Source organism: Bubalus bubalis, chromosome 1 (genome assembly GCF_019923935.1).
Source record: "Bubalus bubalis isolate 160015118507 breed Murrah chromosome 1, NDDB_SH_1, whole genome shotgun sequence".
NCBI lineage: Eukaryota > Metazoa > Chordata > Mammalia > Artiodactyla > Bovidae > Bubalus > Bubalus bubalis.
In genome coordinates, this window is record NC_059157.1 from 16,109,764 (window position 1) to 16,121,648 (window position 11,885).

General features: G+C 44.8%; 1 long non-coding RNA gene across 1 annotated transcript; it reads right to left on the minus strand.

Moving 5' to 3' along the window:
* Positions 1 to 4,029: 4,029 nt before the first annotated feature.
* LOC123331024 lies at positions 4,030 to 11,673 on the minus strand. Its single transcript, XR_006547450.2, has 4 exons — positions 11,585 to 11,673; positions 11,048 to 11,245; positions 6,096 to 6,169; positions 4,030 to 5,702 (listed from the first exon to the last, which is right to left on the minus strand). It is a non-coding gene; the product is annotated as an uncharacterized LOC123331024 (long non-coding RNA).
* Between the last annotated feature and the right edge of the window lie 212 nt (positions 11,674 to 11,885).

Genomic DNA, 11,885 nt, shown 5'->3' on the forward strand with positions numbered 1-11,885 from the left:
CTTTTCAACTTCTTTCTTTGAGCTTGACTTTCTTCACCCTACAGTAAGAATGGCTTCTAACATTCTGATTCCATGATTGCTTTTACCCTTTCAGTTCAGTTCAGTTCAGTTCAGTCGCTCAGTCGTGTCCGACTCTTCCCAACCCCATGAATAGCAGCACGCCAGGCCTCCCTGTCCATCACCAACTCCCAGAGTTCACTCAGACTCACGTCCATCGAGTCAGTGATGCCATCCAGCCATATAATCCTCTGTCATGCCCTTCTCCTCCTGCCCTCAATCCCTCCCAGCATCAGAGTCTTTTCTAACGAGTCAACTCTTCGCATGAGGTGGCCAAAGTACTGGAGTTTCAGCTTCAGCATCATCCCCTCCAAAGAAATCCCAGGACTAATCTCCTTTAGAATGGACTGGCTGGATCTCCTTTCAGTCCAAGGGACTCTCAAGAGTCTTCTCCAACACCACAGTTTAAAAGCATCATTTCTTCGGTGCTCAGCATTCTTCACAGTCCAACTCTCACATCCATACATGACCACTGGAAAAACCATAGCCTTGACTAGACGGACCTTTGTGGGCAAAGTAATGTCTCTGCTTTTGAATATGCTATCTAGGTTGGTCATAACTTTCCTTCCAAGGAGCAAGCATCTTTTAATTTCATGGCTGCAGTCACCATCTGCAGTGATTTTGGAGCCCAGAAAAATAAAGTCTCACACTGTTTCCACTGTTTCCCCATCTATTTCCCATGAAGTGATGGGACTGGATGCCATGATCTTCATTTTCTGAATGTTGAGCTTTAAGCCAACTTTTTTACTCTCCACTTTCACCTTCATCAAGAGGCTTTTTAGTTCCTCTTCACTTTCTGCCATAAGGGTGGTGTCATCTGCATATCTGAGGTTATTGATATTTCTCCCGGCAATCTTGATTCCAGCTTGTGTTTCTTCCAGTCCAGTGTTTCTCATGATGCACTCTGCATATAAGTTAAATAAGCAGGGTGACAATATACAGCCTTGACGTACTCCTTTTCCTATTTGGAACCAGTCTGTTGTTCCATGTCCAGTTCTAACTGTTGCTTCCTGACCTGCATATAGGTTTCTCAACAGGCAGGTCAGGTGGTCTGGTATTCCCATCTCTTGAAGAATTTTCCACAGTTTCTTGTGATCCACACAGTCAAAGGCTTTGGCATAGTCAATAAAGCAGAAATAGATGTTTTTCTGGAACTCTCTTGCTTTTTCCATGATCCAGCGGATGTTGGCAATTTGATCTCTGGTTCCTCTGCCTCTTCTAAAACCAGCTTGAACATCAGGAAGTTCACAGTTCACATGTTGCTGAAGCCTGGCTTGGAGAATTTTGAGCATTACTTTACTAGCGTGTGAGATGAGTGCAATTGTGTGGTAGTTTGAGCATTCTTTGGCATTGCCTTTCTTTGGGATTGGAATGAAAACTGACCTTTTCCAGTCCTGTGGCCACTGCTGAGTTTTCCAAATTTGCTGGCATATAGAGTGCAGCACTTTCACAGCATCATCTTTCAGGATTTGAAATAGCTCAACTGGAATTCCATCACCTCCAGTTTTGGTTATTCTACATGAGTGTAGTATAGTCCAGGTGAAGGAAACAAATTTTTTTCAGAGCAAAGGGCTGAAAAAGTCAACAAATAACCCAAATGTTGCTCCCCTAATGGACTAGCCTAAAGAGAATGTTTCACAAACCAAGTGGTGGTCCAAGGTCTTAGGGTATCCATCGCCTAGAAATGTGAAGACTAGAAAGAGAACATTGTATTAAACTGTAAAATCTTCAATAATGTGAAGAAGGTAAAAACAGATTTATTTGCCAAGCCTCAAAATACTAGTATAAGGGGACATCTTTTGAAACTTTACAGAGGAAGTTGTTCACCCAAAGGGTAATAAACTTAGCCAATGCATTACACCAATAGGTCCTACGGGAGGAAACAAATGTATGAAGTGCTTGAAACAGTTCTAGAAAGTTTTATGAATGGTCAAATCATGACAGGCAACAACATTATAGAGGACTGGAAACACTGAAGGTTTACATCTGGGAAAACAATAAAGTTGGCCCTCATCCCTGAGGGCCTTCGAAGTCAGGTTAGGAAAAAATCGGCTGAGTGTTCTGCCGAGAGTGTGGCAAGTCTTCATTTCAGTAAAATGAAAGGAACATCATAACAAGGAGAAAAAAAGATGCTCTGGATGAAAGACAACTGAAGATTGTGCGGAGGTGTGCTACACCAGTGACGGAAGCGGGTGTTTGGCTCAGCCCTGTCATGATGTACTTTGCTTCTGTCTTTGAGGGGGGGTTGGATTGACATGTGATGAATTCTAACTTGGGTCATATCGACCCAAGTTGTATGAGATGTTGGCTCTAATAAAGAGATTCTAGGAGGAAAATACCCATGTTAGTCCAAATTACTGCTTATCTCTGTTGCTGTTGAGTTTACGCCCTGTGGACTACGCCCTGCGGTCTCTCGTCGTCACCCAAACTTTGGTGCCACGGGAGTCACCATTCTGCACAATCCCCTGCGCGTTGTAACCCAGTCCTGCACTGCTGGAAGACAAAGAGCTCAACATGCAGCGTCTGAGACATGAGTCACAGTCTCACTGCAAGCCTCAATATGAGAAGACGTTCTCAGGTTGATAACACGTTAATGGGTGTTCTGCCTAGGTAAGGATTTTTCGAAAGGGGCCCCAGTACATTTCCTTTTCTCTTTGCATTTTAATCAGCTTGTCATTTCATTATCTGCATTCTGTGTCGGCTGTTTGGGATCATTAGGCAAAACCTAGTGATCGCTGCCTATTACTCAGTACGTTTGCTCTAATAAGCTTTCGTAAATAAAACCCAAAGAGATGAAAAAGGCCAGTGGCTGATTACATGCAACCAATTTGGTCTCATTAGGTTCTTATAAGGAGAAAAAGTAAATATAATCTTTATAAATCATACAGCTATAGCAGAGATGCCTGGCAAAATTCATTAGTTAAGATAATAAGAGTGAAGACCATTTAACGGTGCACAACAGTTTGGTTTTTGAAGCTGTTAAGTACCGTTTCATCCATTATAAACTTTTACAAAACTCACAGATGTAATCAGGCAGGGGAAATCATATATTCTTCCGTGATTCCCTAAGGTTTGGGCTTAATAAATTGCTATTAAAACAATGATAAAAATAACTAATGCTTGTCTTGAATCTTTCATTCAAAGACCCTTGAGTGACTCGTAAAACATTAATTTATTTTCCCTTGATGCCCAAGGCCTAGATAAAGTTTATTCAACCTCTTTTACAGAGGGTACCATTAAGGCTCAAACAGATAAAATGATAAACTAAAATTCAAAACAAACAAAAAACTACAGCAAAATTGAAAGCCAACAAAGAATATACCCTAAGGTTATTGCTTCTCAAGTCAAAGAAAGTCAGAATTTTCATTAAAAAAAAAAAAGACCGTTGCCTCTTTTATTACTTTGCCCTAGGCATATCTCGATTTGATTCTTGGGTGGCAAGTAAGGCAAATGTTCATGGCTAGACTTGATTATTGCTTCCCAACTGAAGAATATGTTCCGGATAAAAACAAAACAGCTATGGAGAGAGTGTAGAACTTGGAGGCAGGCCGCCTGGTTTTAAGAAGTGGCTCTGTTCCTTCACTCTGTGAACTTGAGCAAGTCACTGAATAGACTCAAGACCCTCCCAGGTGAGGTAGGGATAACACTGCTATTTGGAGGGAAGGAAATGATTAATATCAGAGAGAAAACGTCTTTGCAAACTTTATAGTGCTGCCAAATATTATCTCTTTTTTTCCCCCAATCTTTCCCTCTTGTTCGTTGCAGTCAGCCCTCCCCTCCATAGGAGCAAGGGCTTGACTCCAGAAGCCCCAGCTCACACCAAAATCCTCGGGTGCTCAAGTCCTTTACGCAAAACAGTGACCTACAGTGGACGTGGTTGGCCCTCCTTACTCGTGGATGCAAAACCTGCGAATGTATTAATAAAATCTGCAGATGAAAAGTCCACAGATACAGAGGGCAGACTGTACATGCTATGATGTGGTGAGAATTAGTCCCATCTCCCAAAATTCCCACCTTATTTTTTGCAAACACCTTTAGGACTGTTCTCAAGCCTTTGCCTAACGGGTCAGTAGGATGCCCAGTTCACAGCACCAGGAAAACAGAGGCTATGTTAATGAATGAGCACGTCCCCCTGGGTCTCCACATTACTACCTCTAGTTAGACATCAGAATGTGATTCGCACACTTGGCCTAAACCTGTCAGCCCAGGAGGAGACAGGTTTTCTAGACAGCCAGGAAGAATGGACAGGGAGAGGCAGTAATGGGCTCTCTTCCCTCTGTCCCTTCCCCATTTGGGTCAGGTTGCCATCTCCCCTGTGACATCACTGCCCACCTGCTCCCTTCAGCCCTGATTTCCATTATTAAGCGCTGCCTTCCGGGTCCAAGGAAAGGCCTCTACCGCAGCCCAGGTTCCCACCGCAGTAAACATCCCAGCAACAAAGAGAACTGAGAGGGTGGGGGCGGGGGAAGTAAAACGGAGAGAGGCGAGTATTATCTTGGGGACTTTAGCTCTCCGGTGAATTATCCCTGAGCTTGCTATGTGCACACAGAGCAATGGAACTGAAAGAACCACTGGCTTTAAACAAAGCATACGAGGTTAAACAACATATCGTGTCCTTTGGGCTGCATGGAGCGGCTGTGCCTAGGTGGAGAGGGTCGTGATGTTAGGAAGTGGGTAACAGGAGAGCAGCAAGAAGAGGCAGCTGTATTTTATTCAATATTCTTTTTCTCCTCTCCCTCCATTTTAAACATATCAGGGATATAGCTACAAAGTGCTTCTTACAACAGGTGCAACAGCGCCACCTAGAGGCCAAGATGTAGTAACTGTCCCTCCAGCCAGGGAAAGGCCAGTACTGAAACGGATTACCCCCGTCCCCTGGCACTGCCTTTTTAAGAAAGCTTCCTCCCACTGGGCTCGACGCCAGCCTGCCCGGAAGGCAGTCCGCAGACAAGACTTGGAGGAGCTGCCTGCAAAGCAGAGGATGCCAGGGGCCGTCTTTGCTGACAACATGCAGCACAGGGCAGCTCCTCCTGAGTGTAGCTCCTAAACATAAAAGCAGAAAAGACCTTCTGGAACATAGTCTCCAGGCCTCCCCTACTACCATCAAAATGCAAATTTCCTGTAGTTTTTCCTTCCTCTGTCCTATGCTTCGCCTGTTAGGATAATTCATGCAAATTTTATGCATTTTGCTCAGAGGCATCTAATTAGACAGATTAGCTCGAAGACTCAGTAACCTTCTATTTTATTCTTCTAAAAAGGAGGTTTTGTCAGTTAGGAACCTCTCACTCTGACCGGGCAGCAGGCTCAGCCTGTTGGCCTGCGAAATGGAGCTCACAGGTCTGCCCGCGTGCGAAGTCCACAAACATCTGCATTTTGTGTGTGTATCATCATCTGCTTGCTTTTAGGGGCGGTCCTATGCCTTCATGTCCAAAGTCTAGCACAAATGCATGGGCATCAGTCAATGCACCCAAAATGCCCTTTTCCACGAGCCAAAGGGAAGTGAAAAGTTAGCTCAAGAAGGTCCAAGGAGTAGGAACACCTGATTGGCATAAGTGCCGAACAAAGGAAATGAAAGAGAAAAACATGCCTGCATGTCCTCCTTTGTTCCAAAAATGAACGCCAGTTCTTGTTGGCACGCTGCCAGCCTGCATTCCAGAAGGAAAAAAAAAAAAAAAAAACTCACTTATCAGGGAAAGATAAACCAGAGACGGGAAGGCTAACAAGCTCTCAGATTGACAAAAGCATCGTGGGTTGCCATGGAAAGAGATCTTTTTAAACTGTGAGGGTCATTATCCCCTTCCTTTCAAAATCCACCAGGTGTGTCAGCCAAGGATCTCATTAGACAAACAAGATTCCTCGGAGCAGCATCTGGAATGACCTCCCAACACGCTTCCTTCCTTGAAGAGTCTGCCAACTCCCAAGAGCCATTCATATGTGCATCTAAGTCCCCCACTTGGATCAAACTCCCTGAAACAGACACCCGCTCTCCCAGCACACAGCAGTCAGTAAAGCTTTTGGGTCAGAGAGTACAAACTCACCTGCCTGTCTGTGCCATTTGATGGTGACCAGTTAGCCACAGATGGTGACAAGTTGCAGAACTCCACTTGCCTATCTGTAAGGAACAGCCATTACTCAATTTCAGCCACTTGTCACCCAGAGGCACAGTATTGCTGGATTGTTTACAGTCGGTAAAGAATCTGCCTGCAATGCAGAAGGCCCAGATTCGATCCCTGGGTCAGGAAGATCCCCTGGAGAAGGGATGGCAACCCACTCCATTATTCTTGCCTGGAGAATCCCATGGACAGAGGAGACTGGCGGGCTACAGTCCATGGGATCCCAAGAGTTGGACACAACTTAGCAATTAAACCACCACCAAAATCTGTAGGTGTATGTGAAATTTCCTGATTTTTAAATGCTGGTAGCAATTTAAAAAAAAATGTAAAACCTAGTGCTGAGCCAAATAAAACTTGACCAGAGGCCTAATTTGACCTTGAAAATGCCAGGGCAACCCCTGCGTTGGGTCATTCACAGACCCTGAAAAATATCTTCCAACCCCAACCAACTCTTATAACTTCCTTGCCTACTGAGGGCAGAACATTTCAGATTTCCATGCTTTTGTTTATCTTGCTTCACCTGTCTGAGTTGGTCTTTCCTGCAATCTCTGCTTGTCAAAATCCAATATCAAGGTCCAACTCAAATGTCAGTCTGTTTGTGAAGTCTGCCAGGATCACTGCAGTCAAAATTAATCATTCCTGTAACACTTCGTTTTTATCTTTTTTTCTTACACTTAGCAGATCGGCCTCACAGGAGGGGTAAGCAGTGCTGGTGTGAGTCCCAGTCGTGAGTCCTGGAGACTTTGTATTTTATCCAATGCATCCTCTCTCTCTGCCCAGTGCCCAGCACGGAGCCTGTGTGGATGGTTGGTTCGACTTTTCTTTGTGCAAGTTATTACATGAGAAGCAATACATGCAGTTCACTGACTAAAAACACTAAAAAACTCAGAACACTTCAAAGATGTTTAATTCAATCCCTGCCTTGCATTAATCATGTCAGGTGATCAGATGATAAATCCCGAGTACTTCTGAAATTGGGTTTATTGTTGTTCAGTTGCTAAATCGAATAAACCCATGGACTGCAGCACTCCAGGCTTCCCTATTCCTCACCATCTCCCGAAGTTTGCCCAAGTTTATGTCCCTTGCATCGGTGATACCATTCAATCATCTAATGAAATCAGGTCTACACAGTGGTGATTAAATCAACAGCTATTCAAATAAGGTGCATCACTTTGCCAGACCCCAGAGATTTGTTATTATTACCATGAATATTATGACTTCCAAAGTTCTTTTTCTTTTTTTTTCATGCTTTCATCCTATGTACCCACTACACTTTCTGGCACAGAGAAAGTGAAGTGAAAGTTAAATTGCTCAGTCGTGTCCTACTCTTTGTGACCTCATGGACTATACAGTCCATGGAATTCTCCAGGCCAGAATACTGGAGTGGGTTGCCATGCCCTCCTCCAAGGGATCTTCCCAACCCAGGGATCAAACCCAGGTCTCCAGCATTGCAGATGGATTCTTTACCAGCTGAGCCACAAGGGAAGCCCGGCACAGGGAAAGGATTCAATAAAATATTTGGGGAGTTTAATCACCATCATTGAAACAAGTCTCTAATGAGCACCTACTTTAAAAAAACAGCACACTCTGAGGTGGTGATGCAGGCAACACTCTCTAACAGCTACAATCCCATTGGAAAGCAAAATATATTTAAGTGAAAAAAAATTTTTTAAACACCATCCATAGGTGGTAAATGCTGGAAGGTATTTCTTGAGCTCCATTGCCATGGCATGCCTTTTGCTAAATGTTGGGAATTCAAAGAGAGCAAAAAGCAGTGCCCACTCTCATGGAGATTTGAGTATTACATAGAGGAGTTCGAAATGGAAAGGTCATTGTGGACTAAGCCATCGGAAAAGGTGCAATTTGAAATCACAGGGAGCAGGAAGCTAGTAAATTCTAGATGGAAATTGATGCTCTATTGTTTTAACGTTGAAGATGTTAATGGAGGGAGAACGTCAAATAAACTGAAATGTTGCAGAAGGGAAAATAGTCTAAAATAATGTTACTCAAACATCCCAGCGGCCTTTCTGGGACACAGGAAAGTAAAACTTCCTACTGCTGAACCTTGGGATCACGCCTAGCTACGACCAACAGTGATGATCCAAGGGAGGGATGAGTCGGGGGGGAGGGGGGTGAGGTCCAACAGTAAGACCAGCTCTGCCTGGTGCCTGTGGTTGCCCTTGACTCTCTCCATTCTGGGGACACAGGTGCTGAAGGAAGGAATGGGTGAGACAGACCCCCTGTTCTACCCTAGCATCATCTGGCTTCTGCCTTTCATGTCTCAAAAACACTGCTTTCTATCTGTCTCAGTCCATTCAGCCTGCTGTGACAAAAATACCATTACCTGGGTGGCTTATAAACAGCAAAAATTTATTTCTCACAGTCTGGAGGCTGCAGAGTCCAAAGTCAAGATGCAAACAGATTGATTCTGATGAGGACATTTTTCATGGACAGCTAAGCTACCTTCTCCCTAAGCCCTCACATGGCCAAAGGGACAACTTAGCTCCCTGGGTGGGCCCTCTTCTTACAATGGCACTAAGCCCAATTATGAAGGCTCCACCCTAATGACCTAATCATTCCCCAAAGGCCCTGCCTCCTAATGCCATCACTTGGAGGTGAATTGGGGGGAACACAGATGTTCAAACCATAGAAGTATAGAAACTCCCATCTCTCTCATGGATCACCTCTGTCTATTCACAAACTTTCCAATCCCTGGGTACAGCTTCTCTCTTGGGGATAGGGATAGGATTATGACCACAACCATGACCATTGTTCACCCCTTCTGTTGCCCAGCTTGCATTTGGTCAGTTGGTTAGGAAAAGCAGTGACAAAGGAGTAAGAATAGTCTTGGTTTCAGTGTAAGTCTCTCTCTCTCCCTCTCTTTTTTTTTTCACATGGCACGTTGCATCTTAGTTCCCTGACCAGGGATTGAACCAACCATGGATGGAACTTGCACTCCCTGCAGTGAAAGCTCAGAGTCTTAACCACTGGATCTCCAGACTTTCTCTTCCAAGAGAGTAAGTTGATATCATGACATGTATTTGCCTTAGCCCACGAAACAGAACAAGCCATCCACCAGACCTGAATATGTATAGCTTATAACTATCCTATAAAACAGACAAAATGCAGTTAAGGAAATAAGAAAGAATGAGAAAGGCAGGGGGATGGGGGGGAGTGGAAGAAGGGAGGAGATCAGCATAACAGGTAAACAAATAAAATAAGAAGGATTTATTGAGAGAATCTGAGGTGCATCTGGAGTTGCTGGAAATAAAAAGATGAGGAAAAGGGGAAAAAACAATTAGATAGGATCAAATCCCTGCTTTGCAAGCCCATGCTCTGACAATAATTTATTCTTTAAAAAAAAAAAAAGAGGCAGAAGGAGATCAGAAGATGGGAAAGAAATAATCAACACAGAAGTGAAGGTGTCAACCTGAACAGATTTCAAGCTGAAACAAAGAGTTTATATGATTATCTGTAATTACATGGAGATGTATAAACATCTTGGACAAGTGGTACCAGTAGAACTCCAGTGCTTCCTAGTGCCTTATTAGTTTAGTCTTTTGATATTTATTTTACGTTCTGCCAGCAAAATTTTTTGTCCTAGCTGATGTGTTTGGCAAATCCTTTATTTGGGATGCTTCCTGATTTCAATATTTTTAGCTGCACTGGTTTTTTAATCATGAGGGTATTGTTTCTAAAGCAATTATTTTATGTGCAACCAAAAGCAAAACTGAAGCCCAGTCCAGATTCATCTGTCATCCTCTAAGCAAGGGGCACAGGAGGAAGAGGCAGAAAACTGCCCTTGAGGACCAGAAAATGAAGGGGTCTCAGATTTTTCTTATAACACATGGTAGGGGGTGACCTTTGCTGCTCTCACCCAATGTCATTGATTGAAAGCGGCAAACTGCATCTGTGTTCATCAGAAATGGAGTCTCATTTACTCCTCCCACCTTGAAATCAAGCCTCTTTGCAATCAGCCGGCTTTCTGAGTGGCCTACGGTTTGGATGAGAGGCACAAGAATTAACATCTTTCTAGAACGAAATGTAATGTCTTACCGTTCGACTGTTTTTCTGAGGAAGCAGTAGCACCCGTGGTTTGGGGTATGCTACTGCTAAGTCATTTCAGTCGTGTCCGACTCTGTGCGACCCCATAGACGGAAGCCCACCCGGCTCCCCGTCCCTGGGATTCTCCAGGCAAGAACACTGGAGTGGGTTGCCATTTCTTTCTCCAATGCATGAAAGTGAAAAGTGAAGTCGCTCAGTCATGTCCGACTCTTAGTGACCCCATGGACTGCAGCCCACCAGGCTCTTCAGTCCATGGGATTTTCCAGGCAAGAGTACTGGAGTGGGGTGCCATTGCCTTCTCCGGGTTTGGGGTATAGAGGCTTGGAATTAGCACCTGGAAGGAAGAAGAACTGAAACTTCCCAACTGATGTCATCTTAAGCCATCTCTAGACCGACATCTTCAAAGCCCCCCTCACAAAGGGCCAGGAGCAAATCCATCCATTCCCTGAGGTTCCTGTTGCTGGTTTCCATTGCCACTTCCCCAAAAAAATGATGGGGAAAAGACACGGTCAAGTCCTTTGTGGCAAGGCAGACGTACACATAGCCATCAGCGGGTAGAGAAACAGCCCTAAAGACTAGGCTCCAGGGTCAAGTCCATGTTTCAAGCCCACATCTAGGCATCAGATTGCTTCTGTCACAAAGCACTTCCTTCTAAAAATATTTAAATTGATTCAATAAAGGCATTGTTCAGAGAGGAAATGTGCAGTACAACCAACGCAGTCATTTCTACAGCAAACGAATTATGGGCTGAAGAACAATGCGAAGTCTCTTTGCCAATTGTCCGTGGGAAGGTGCTCATTTGGAGTCATTACCTCATGTGTCTATCAGAGGGGATCTGCGCCAGGCCGTCATGAGGCACCGTTCCCTTTCCTTCCGAAACAGTGTTTGGTGACTTGGCTCTATCACAGCTGTGAGACTCTGGTTCAAGGAGCTGCTTCAGATCCAGCTTTCTGTCCTTCTAGAAAGTTCAAAGCCAACCAGGCTACAGTTATCAGGGCAGATTTTAAAACCTGCAAGATTTTAAAACAGGTTAGAAAGGAGAGAGAGGGGCAATCCCAGAAAAAGAGTTTTCTTGGGGAATCCCGCTACAAACTGAAGGCAGGAGTTGCTGCCCTTAGGGGTGGGAGGGAAGGTCCTGACAGCTGCTGTGGTTGCCTCAAGGAAAGTGTATAACACCGGAAGGCAGGGAGCCTGAGGTAAAACAGCCAGACGGTCTCCATCCCAGCATTGATTTTATTCTGTCACTGTGTCCCTTCTGCTCAAAAACTCTCCATGGTCCCACTGCCTTCAGAATCATATCCCAGCACACAGTTCTCCAGAGTTGACAAGATGGCACCAGCCACCCTTACCTGCCTTCGGTGTTCTCCCTCTGTGACAGGTATCTTCTGTCCTGCCCTCCACACCCGCGATCTACCTGTCTGCACTGACTCGCATCCTGGGGGCCTGACCTGTGGGATCCCATCCAGTTCCCGCGGGAGGTGGCGTCCTGGTTGGGCTCAACCAATAGGGGAAGAGGGGCGGAGCCAGGCAGGAGGGTCGGAGGGACGCGGCTGAGGCGTCCATTGTCCTAGTCTCTTCCGTTTTGTAACCTTTAATCCAGCCGCGCCCCTCTTATAAAGGGCAGTGCTCCCTGAGAGGCAGCTCCCTCTA